The sequence below is a fragment of the Giraffa tippelskirchi genome, chromosome 5, assembly GCF_054371585.1.
Source record: "Giraffa tippelskirchi isolate mGirTip1 chromosome 5, T2T-mGirTip1v1.2.pri, whole genome shotgun sequence".
In the NCBI taxonomy this organism is placed as follows: Eukaryota; Metazoa; Chordata; class Mammalia; order Artiodactyla; family Giraffidae; genus Giraffa; species Giraffa tippelskirchi.
The window spans coordinates 43,130,192-43,140,769 of NC_137279.1; the positions used below are offsets into that span (position 1 = coordinate 43,130,192).

General features: G+C 45.6%; 1 pseudogene; it reads left to right on the plus strand.

Annotated features, from left to right (window-relative positions):
• The first annotated feature begins 786 nt into the window (after window positions 1-786).
• On the plus strand, window positions 787-1,568 carry LOC145504604 (small ribosomal subunit protein eS4, X isoform-like; annotated as a pseudogene).
• Window positions 1,569-10,578: the final 9,010 nt, after the last annotated feature.

Here is a 10,578-nt window from a genome sequence, read left to right on the forward strand (position 1 = left end):
GTTAAAGCAAAGGGATGATATGAATCTGAGTCAACAGCTGAACATTTCCCCTCAACTGAAAACACTTTAACGAAAGAAAAAGAAAAAGATAGCATAGTTACCTGATTAAAACCTCACTGACATCATGTAAGCATGACCTGAAAATGGACAACTTCAGGGCAGTAAACGCTGCTTTCTCCTGATTATTTTAGGGTTTTGTGGGAAATGATGCTTTTAGAAAAACCATAAAAAATGATAACACGTAATGCTAGTGAGCATAAGGCAAAATTAAGGTACTCATGTACTGCTTGTCACAAGATATACTCGTACAATCATTTTGGATTGTTAACGCAAAGCATTTGTCAGAAAAAATTCACAACTTTTGGCCCAGTCATCCCACTCCAAGGAAGCTACCCTAAAGTAACAAAGAGAAGAAAAAACACATAGGCACAAAACTGCTCATTACAGCATAAAAAGGTCGACCTTGCACAGTCCCAAGTATATATCATACACTGAAAATATTTGTTGAAAAGCTAAATACATACAGCAGTCTGATAATGATTTAATAACTTTACATGAATAAGATGGAATATTACACAGAAATTAAAATTATAATAGAAAGTCTATACAATATGAGGAAGACTTCATAGCATAAAATTAATATACATTTCAAAATAATATTCAAATTGATTGCAATTAAATAGATATGTGTATGCATGAGGAAAAATAATATGGAAAAATAGAAATAGTTGAGCAAAGTGAGAAGATTGGGAAGAAGGCAGGCCTCTTTTCGTGCCTAGCACAGTCATGGCTCAAGGTCCCAAGAAGCACGTGAAGCATGTAGCAGCTCCAAAACACTGGACGCTGGATAAACTGACTGGTGTGTTTGCCCCTTGTCCATATACCGGTCCCCACAAGCTGAGGGAATGTCTCCCCCTAATCATTTTCCTAAGAAGCAGATTTAAGTATGCCCTAACAGGAGATGAAATGAAGATTTGCAAGCAGCATTTCATTAAGATCAATGACAAAGTCCACACCAATATAACCTACCCTACTGGTTTTATGGATGTCATCAGCATTGATAAGACTGGAGAGAATTTTCATTTGATCTGTGACACCAAGGATTGCTTTGCTGTTCATTGTATTACACCTGAGGCGGCCAAGTATAAATTGTGCAAAATAAGAAAGATCTTTGTGGGGACAAAAGGAATCCTTCATCTGGTGACCCATGATGCTCGCACCATCCATTACCCCAATCCCCTCATCAAGGTGAATGACACCATTCAGATTGACTTGGAGACTGGCAAGGTTACTGATTTCATCAAATTTGACACTGGTAACCTCTGCATGGTGACTGGAGGTGCTAACCTGGGAAGAATTGGTGTGATTACCAACCGGGAGGGACATTCAGGCTCTTTTGATGTAGTTCATGTGAAAGATGCAACAGCTTTGCCACATGGCTCACGAACATTTTCATTATTGGCAAAGGCAACAAATGGTGGATCTCTCTTCCCCGTGGAGAGGGTATTGGCCTTACCATTGTTGAGGAGAGAGACAAGAGTCTGGCAGCCAAACAGAGCAGTGGATAAAATGATCTCTGTGTGATGTGACTGGAGAAGTCTTTGCTCTTAATTAAAGATAATACCAAGTGATTAATTAAAAAAAAGTGAGAAGATTGAAAGCAATATTTATAATTTTACTAAACTTTCTCTAATCCTGTTGTATTTTCTTTGCCACTTCAGAAGTGCTTCTTACACAAAGAAACCTACACCACCCATAAAGACAAGAGATGGCGAAGATCTTTGGGGTTAAATTTAAGCAATCATTTTGAAAGTTATTTTGTATAACTCTTAGAGAGTTAACCGGCCTGCTCCAGGGTGGGGGTGAGGGGTGGCTCTGCCCTAGTGGGAAACACCGTACACGTCACTTAGAACTGCCTAAAACAGATTCCTCCTCTATATGCTCAGAGTTACTTGACTTCATCTCTCAATAAAAATGAAGGTTGAGGGGCTTCCCTGGTGGTTCAGTGGCAAAGAATCTGCCTGCCTATTCAGGAGCGTTGGGTTCAATCCCTGATCCAGAAAGATCCCACAAGCCTCAGAGAAACTAGGCCCATGTGCCACAGCTATTAGCTGTGCTCTAGAACTACTGAAGCCCATGCACCCTAGAGCTGTGCTCCATAACAAGGACAGAGGAGCCTGACGGGCTATAGTCCATGGGGTCACGAAAGAGTCGGACATGACTGAACAACTAAACAACAACCAGGCTTAGTTAAACATGAAGGGTGCGGTGTCTAGAGGGAAAAATAGATACAAACCCTGGAGCCCAGGAGAGGAGTGTGGAAGGGAGAAGGAAATTCTTCCCAGCTCAGCCTCAGTGCTGCTGGGACGGCAGGTAATGAAGTGATTGCATACGTGTGAGCCTCACATAGAAGAGGAGATACCCAAGCACTAAGGAGCTCTGATGGAAGGAAGGCAGTCAATCTCCTGACAGATCTCATGGCCAGGCCACCGTATAATATCCTAGCGGTGCCTACTCTGATATTAGACAGAGATTGGATCCATTTGCTTCTGTTTTAAACCCACTACCTGCAAAGTACCAGGCACTTGACAAGTATCCTCGTCTTCTTATCTCATAATAACTCTGAAGATTAAGTATTATTTTCCCCCACTCTATGGATGAGGAGGCAAAAGTTCAGCAAGCTTTAAAAATTATACCAAGATGCTCACCATAGCAACAGAGTTTCAAACTAGGTCTGCCCTGCTCCCAGTATGATGGTGCCTTTTGCACTCCCCCACACTGTTTCACAAGATCCAGCAAAAGAAGAATTGGGGGTAGAAGAAGAGTTTTGTCCTTAGGAGTGCCCAGGAGTTTGCTCAGAGTCCCCCAGTCAAAAGCATGGTGCACTGGTTTGTGCTCAATCTCCTCTCTTTCCAGTCTTCCCAGTCACCTTCACTGTATCTTTTGAGTTTGGAGAGCATTTGCAGAGCTTTTAATAAATAAGATTCTCTTTTTTTCTACAATAAGCATACTAAGTTTGATATTCAAGAAAAAAATTAATAAAAATATGTTTAAAAATCAGGAAACAAGGACTTCCCTGGTGGCACAGTGGATAGAAATGCACTTGCCAATGCAGGGCACACAGGTTCAATCCCTGGTCCAGGAAGATTCCACCACAATCCAGGGAGCAACTAAGCCCCATGCACCACTACTACTGAAACCCACATGCCCAGCGCCCATGCTCTGTAACAAGAGAAGCCACCACAATGAGAAGCCTGCACACCGCAATGAAGAGTAGTCCCACTCCCTGAAACTAGAGAAAGCCCATGCAAAGCCACAAAGACCCAGTACAGCCAAAAATAAATAAATAAATATTTTTTAAAAAGATTAAAAAATCCAGAAACAGAGGAGACAATGAGGAAAAACATTATGGTGAATTAATCAATGTAGAACTCAATATTCAATTTGGTTTTTACCTATCTTAGCATAGCTCACAACATCTTCATCCGTTATCGTCATGACTGTCTGTTGTTCAGTCACTAAGTTGTGTCCAACTCTGCGACCCCATGGACTACAGCTCACCAGGCTTCCCTGTCCTTCACCATCTCCCGGAGCTTGCTCAAACTCATGTCCATTGAGTTGGTGATGTCATCCAACCATCTCGTCCTCTGTCGTCTCCTTCTCCTTCTGCCTTCAATCTTTCCCAGCATCAGGATTTTTTCTAATGAGTTGGCTCTTTATATCAGGTGGCCAAAGTATTGGAGCTTCAGCTTCAGCACCAGTCCTTCCAATGAATGTTCAGAGTTGATTTCCTTTAGGTTGTTTATCCAGGACCTAATTGTGATAAACATGGAACAGTTTAAGTCACCCTACCAAGGCCTGGACTTCAGTGACCAAGAAACTGTAATTAGGTAGATGCCTTATTCACCCAATAGTCCACCCCTAAGAGATGGCTTTTCCCAGCCTTTACCCTCTTCCAGATCTTTGGCTCCCCTGACCTGAGCTACAAGCACATACACAGTATACATCACTTCAGAATGGTTCTTCCAGGTCGGTGTACTAGGCCTGGGCTGTAAAACCTGCCTATCCTCCAGGGTAGAAGGAGCCCAGTCCCACCAAGTTGCCATGAAGCAGCAGCTGCAAAATGGTGATGGTCTCATTCCATTTGTAATTGACATACAATGTGACCCGAGGCTACTCAGCCATCCGGGCTCCAGGAGTCTGGAGGGGACACCCAGTCCATCCAGCTAGGTTTATTTAACTCTATGTTCAAAGGAAATATGCACCAATGGGTGGGTTATGACTTGGTATTAGGCAGACGCCTTGTTCTCCCAAGAACCCACACCTTTGACCTGACATCTCTGAACCCCTGCCCTGTGTCACATCCCTGACTACAATGAACTTTGCTGAACACGCATGTGCTGCACGCACCCTTTCAGCAGGTCTTCTGCAGCCACGGCTCTCCAGATCTGTTTTCCTGGCCCCAATCCTTCCATTACTTCCAGGATGGAGGGAGAAAACACCCTCAAATCACTCTGAAGCAGCAGCTGGGAATGGACAACAGATAGTCTCCAATAGAATCTGCTGCCTTAAAGGGACCCAGGTCTCTCCAATGACCCAACAGGGCTCTCAGTTTTCTATTATGGGAAGATAACGTGGCTAGCTAGCTAAGCAGTCAGTTTCCTTCCAGCTCTGCCTTAAGTGAGAATACCCTCCAATGATTAAGTCAGGGCTTGGAATAAGGTAGAAACCCAGTTGCTCTAAGAATCAGATACCATGACCAAGTCTCTCTGGAACCTTGCCCTCTCTCAGATCCCTGGCTTCCTAGAATGCTGCAGGCACCTGTGCAATACAAAACCCTTCAGGGGGCCTTGGGCCCCAAGTACTTTAGGTGTGTGGATCCAGGGTGCGGCCCCAAGAACCTGCATGGCCTATGTTGTAGAGGAAGCCCAACCCCTCGAACTCCCCAAAATCACATGGAAATGACCGTTCAAATGGGCAACAGTCAGCCCCCATTGGTACAAGCTACCTGATGGAGATCCAGGGTTTCCAAATGACCTTTACTGAGGGATATTCACATCAAGCTGCCAGACCTGCCCTGGCAAGACAGTGCGGTTTCCTACAGTTCTGCCCTAAGGGGAAACATGTGTATGAAGCTGTTAGGGCTTGGGATGGGCTTCTCTGGTAGCTCAACCAGTAAAGAATCCACCTGCAATGCAGGAGACCCCAGTTTGATTCCTGGGTTGGGCAGATTCCCTGGAGAAGGGATAGCCTACCCACTCTAGTATTCTTGGGCTTCCCTGGTGGCTCAGATGGTAAAGAATCTGCCTGTAATGCAGGAGACCTGGGTTGAATCCCTGGGTTGGGAAGATCCCCTGAAGGAGGGCATGGCAACCTACTCCGGTATTCTTGCTTGGAGAATCCCCATGGACAGAAGAGCTTGGCAGGCTACAGTCCATGAGGTCGAAAAGATCTGGACACAACTGAGCTACAAAGCATAGCACAGCACAGGGTTTGGGATTAAGCAGATGCCTCTTTCCCCCAATAGCTAGCTCCTGAAACAAGTCCTCTCCAGCAGCAGCAAGTGGGTGACTATCACCCTTGTTAAATAACAAAAATTCAACAGAGGAAATTTAAAAGATCTGATTGGCTTTATTGAATCAGGATCATCCCACCTTGAAGACCATAAAGAAGGCTGAGCGCCAAAGACTTGATGCTTTCGAACTGTGGTGCTAGAGAAGATTCTTGAGAGTCCCTTGGACTGCAAGGAGATCAAACCAGTCAATCCTAAAGGAAATCCACCCTGAATATTCACTGGAAGGACTGATGCTGAAGTGTCAACACTTGAGCCACCTGATGTGAAGAGCTGACTCACTGGAAAAGACTCTGAGGCTGGGAAAAATTGAAGACAAAAGAAGGGGGCTGCAGAGGCTGAGATGGTTAGATAGAGTCACCAATTCAGTGGACATGAATTTGAGCAAACTCTGGATGGTAATGGAGGACAGAGGAGCCTGGTGGGCTACAGTCCATGGGGTCGCACAGAGTAGGACAAGACTTAATGATTGAAGAACAGCAACAACATCCCACCTAGCAAGTAGGGAGGAGCTGGCAGGAATTTTACAATATGAAGTGGGAGAGGGGAGGGTCATCTTCTTTTCAGAATGGAAAAGACCTATGTGCCAAATTACCTCATTGATGCTGACCGGAAAATTCTAGACTGATAGGTTCAGACTACATTTCTGGGGAAAAGTTGAAATTGCAGCTAGGTTAGGTCTTAAGCTTTGGTCTAGTGATATGAGCTTAGCATCAGTGACTCCATTTTGAGGCTGTTACCTCTTTTTTAGCAGTTTCCATTTGGACTTGTTGCCTGGTATGGTCCCAGGCTTCTCTAGCAACCTGGACTCCTAGATGCCTCTTACAGAGGGACGCCCTGGCCATTGTCCCTGGTCCCATTTTAGGGCAGTCCGGTGTTTTCCTGCTCTGGCTGCAGTGGGCATATGCCCGTTGGGGTAAGCTAGGGCTTGGCCTTGGGTAGATACCTTGTTCCCCCAAGAGCCTGCTCCTGCGACCCGACCACTCCTGCCTGTCCTTTGCCTTCTTCCCGATCCCTGGCTCCTTTGAAGTGTGCTGTGCGTCTGCAGAATAGCCACCCCTTAGGCAGGCCTTGGGCGGCTGGGGCTGTCAAGGTCTGTGGAGCTAGGGTCCACCCCAATCATTTGCAGAGCCTCTAGGGGAGGAGAGAGCGCCCCAAACATTGGTCTGAGGTGGCAGCTGCCAAGGGACCAGTGCCAGTCCCCACTAGGACTAGCTGCCATTTGGAATCCTAGGCTTCTCCACCAACCAGGGCTCCCGAGTGTCTCTTACTGATGGATACCCCTTCACCTGCCAGTCCCTAACCTGGCAAGGCAGTGCAGTGTCCTATAGCTCTGCCTTCATGGGAACAGGTGCATTTAAATAGATGATTTCTTCCTCCCAAGAGGCAGGTCCTGTGCCTGGTTTCTGAAGATCCTATCCCATTCCCTATTCTCAGCTTCCCTGAACTGCTGCACTTGGGAGCAGAATACACCTCTCAGAAAGCCTTGGGTAAGATCAGAAGTCTCACCCCCTGTAAACTTACAGCTCTCACCTGCACTGAAATGCAGGGCCACTTAGATGATGGCGAAAGAGAAAAGGAAGAGGTTCTGAGAGCTACCCCCCTTGCTCTGAGTCTAGCTTTCTCTCCCTGGCCTTTTGAAGTCTGCATGCCATCTCTAGAGCCCCGTGAACAGCTTTCAAACAAGTTGAAGATCTTGTCTTCACCAAGAAGATGGTCCTGCAGGAGGAACAGCCTCAGCTGAAACAGGCTGGCTTTTTAAAGGACTTTGTGCTAAGTCACTTCAATTGCGTCCAACTCTTTGCGACCCCATGGACTATAGCTGCCAGGCTTCTCTGTCCATGGGATTATCCAGGCAAGAATACTGGAGTGGGTTTCCATGCTCTCTTCTAGGGGATCTTCCCCACCCAGGGATTGAACCCTCTCTTCTAATGTCTCCTGCATTGGCAGGCAGATTCTTTACCACTAGCACCACCTGGGAAGCCCCAAAGGACTTTGAGAGCACTCTAAATTACTGTTGAAGCAGCAGCCTATGCAGGTGGGGGTGGGGAGCAGGGATGATGGGGTTTACTGAATTCTAAGCCCCATTTGGTCTTTGGGAGACAGAACTCGGGTGTTCTGAACCCTAGCGGAGGACTCTTGTCTTCAGAGTGCTTCCTCTTCTCCCTGCCATTTGTCCTTTTCCTTCCTCAGGAATGCAGCTTGCAACAAGGAGATGGTCTGGATCAGCTACTTTCTGAGGGCTCAGCCTTAAAAGCAGATGGATTCTTCCTCCTGTGCTAATCCTTGTCAGCTAGAAAGCCCCATCTTTATACCTGCCTGGGGTCCATGTATCATCTACAAGACACTCACTAATACTGCAGACCCTGAAAGCATGGATTGGAAGCTGGAGGTCCCTAAAGCCTGGAAAACTACGTCCTTTAAAGCCAACACTGCATTGTATTCTCATAGGTGTTTCATATTGATGGTTTGGTTTAGGGGTTTTAGTTTGTTTCTCTCTTTTGATTGTTTGCCTATCCTATTCTTAAAGGCAGCTTTCATCCTGATGACGTTTCAGTTATCGCCATGGCACCCTTTAAAGCTGATACGTTTTGCGTGGGTAGCTCTTTCTCTAAAAGGAAAATCTGCAGTAACATTTCTTTTTTTAAGTTCTGCAGTCAGCCAGAAGACAGCCAGGAGGCAGTGAGGAACGGTTGGTAAAATGGCACTTTGCTGCCACCTAGTGTCGGCGGGCGAGATTGACGTGGAAAGAAGCTGGGGCAGCTAGTAGATGTGAGGGTGTCTCTTTGGACATTCATAGATGAAGATTTTCGGACTCTGGGCCAATCCTACATGGCGGTGGGGGTGAGAGGCTGTACAGAATTTTGGGTCACACAGCTGTCTCTGAACTGTTCAGCTTGCTAGCTCCTTGATTGAAGGAGGCTGACCATACACACCCACAGATAGAAAATGAAGCTGGCACCTTTCCTCTCATGCCACCACTAGGGCAAATCTGACCATTTCTCCTCCCCCCTGAATCCTATATCCCTTCTTCCATGTCCTTCCCTGGTGAATAAGCGGGAAGAGAGAAGAGGAAGAGGCAGAGAAACAGAAGCAGTGATTTTCTCTGATCATCTCCAACCTCTACAGAGAATGCTTGGAAATAAAACCAAGACTGTTGAGGGAGAGATAGTGACCTTGAATCTATGCACGGAAATCTCCAGGAAATGCAAACTATCACAGTGATATGCATGGCTTCCCACCAGGAAGGACTGGAGTTGTTATTGTTTTAGTCGCTCAGGTGTGTCCAACTCTTGCGACCCCATGGATTGGCCTCCTCTGTCAATGGGGTTTCCCAGGCAAGAATACTGGAATGGGTTGCTGGGGTTGCCATTTCCTTCTCCTGGGGAACTTCCCAACCCAGGGATCGAATCTGCATCTCCTGCATTGCAGGTGGATTCTTTACCTCTGGGCCACCAGGAAAGTCCAAGGGCTGCAGAGGACCCTGCAAATCAACTAGAAACAAACATTCAGGAACTCAGGAAAAATAGTTTCAAGCTAGTTTAATATGTCTGATGATTGGTTTGGTTCATCTGCGAGTTCAAAACCCCAGTAGCAGTGCATGTATTATGTATGCCCCAAATTGGGAATACTCACAGTATTTCTTCAAACCTTTAACAATAATGCTGTGAACATTAGCTAATAAGAAGGGTCAGATACTGGAAGGTTTAATTCACTTTTCCAGGTAACTAAGAATTAATGAAGAAATGGCCTTTCTTGGGTTTCTCAGGTGGCTCAGTGGTAAAGAATCCACCTGCCAATGCAGGAGACGCGGGTTTGAGCCCTGGGTCAGGATGATCCCCTAGAGGAGGAAATGGCAACCCACTCCAGTATTCTTGCCTGGAAAATTCAGAGGAGCCTGGCTGGTGAGCTACAATCCCTGGGGTGGCACAGAATCGGACACAACTGAACATTCATTCACCTGCCTCTCTTATCCAAGAAAGTGGTTGCTGGTAGTTGTAACTCTCACACATCTGTGTGCCCTCTTCAATATTTCTGCTAACTTATAGAGAGACAATTTTGAGACGCGAGTGGGGAGGATTAATGATGCATTATACAGCAGAATTCCATCCAAAAATAATTTAACATGCTAGAATTCAACAGATGCTTTTATAAGAGATAAGACTAAAGTCCTGCAAATAGATTTTAGTAAGTTGACCACACAGATACAGGATGCACAAATTTGACTTAATAGCAGCTGATGTGGGGAAACCCAGGCATTTTAGTTACCTGGTATAGCTGCCCCCAAATGCCAAGAGTCTCAGGCAGCACTGATAGAGAGGGGTGTCCAAGGTAAACAAAATCAGACACTAAGGGACAGGTTTTTGGTTTTGTTTTAATTTATTTTTTAATTTATTCTAATTGGAGGGTGATTACTTTACAATATTATGGTGGTTTTTGCCATACATTCACATGAATCAGCCAGGTTTTAATCAGTCATATATTATTGCAATAGAGAAGAGTCCAGTGTGAATTTACTCGACTTTGACTTGCACAGAGGTGACTGGGTGTTTTAAAGGGAGAATGTGGGAACAGGGAGGAAGAGGGTGAGGGTGAGCAGGGGCTCAGTAGAGTCAGGGAAGTGAAAAATTAAAAAAAAAAAAAAACAGGAAGGGGGTTGGTTGATCATTATGATACTGGTCCAGATTTGCTAACTGGCATTTACCTCCCACAGAGACTGGGAAATGAAGACCCTATCTTCAGGTGTTGGCTGGAACAGTCAGTTCTTCGGCAGCCTTAAGCTTTCTTAGGCGAGTACTTTCAGTGAGGCTAGTGTCATCCTAGGGATATGTCCTAGAACTGTTAGAAATCACGTCAGTGTTTTGTTCACTGATATCTTCATAGGCCAAAGTTAAGGCCTTGTTGAGAAAGGGCTCAGGGGAGCCTAGCTAGAGTTTGGTCAAAGAGAGACTTGTTGTCAGAGGTAGAGTGTTGGAATTGGGAAGATCGTAGTTCTGGTGATCACT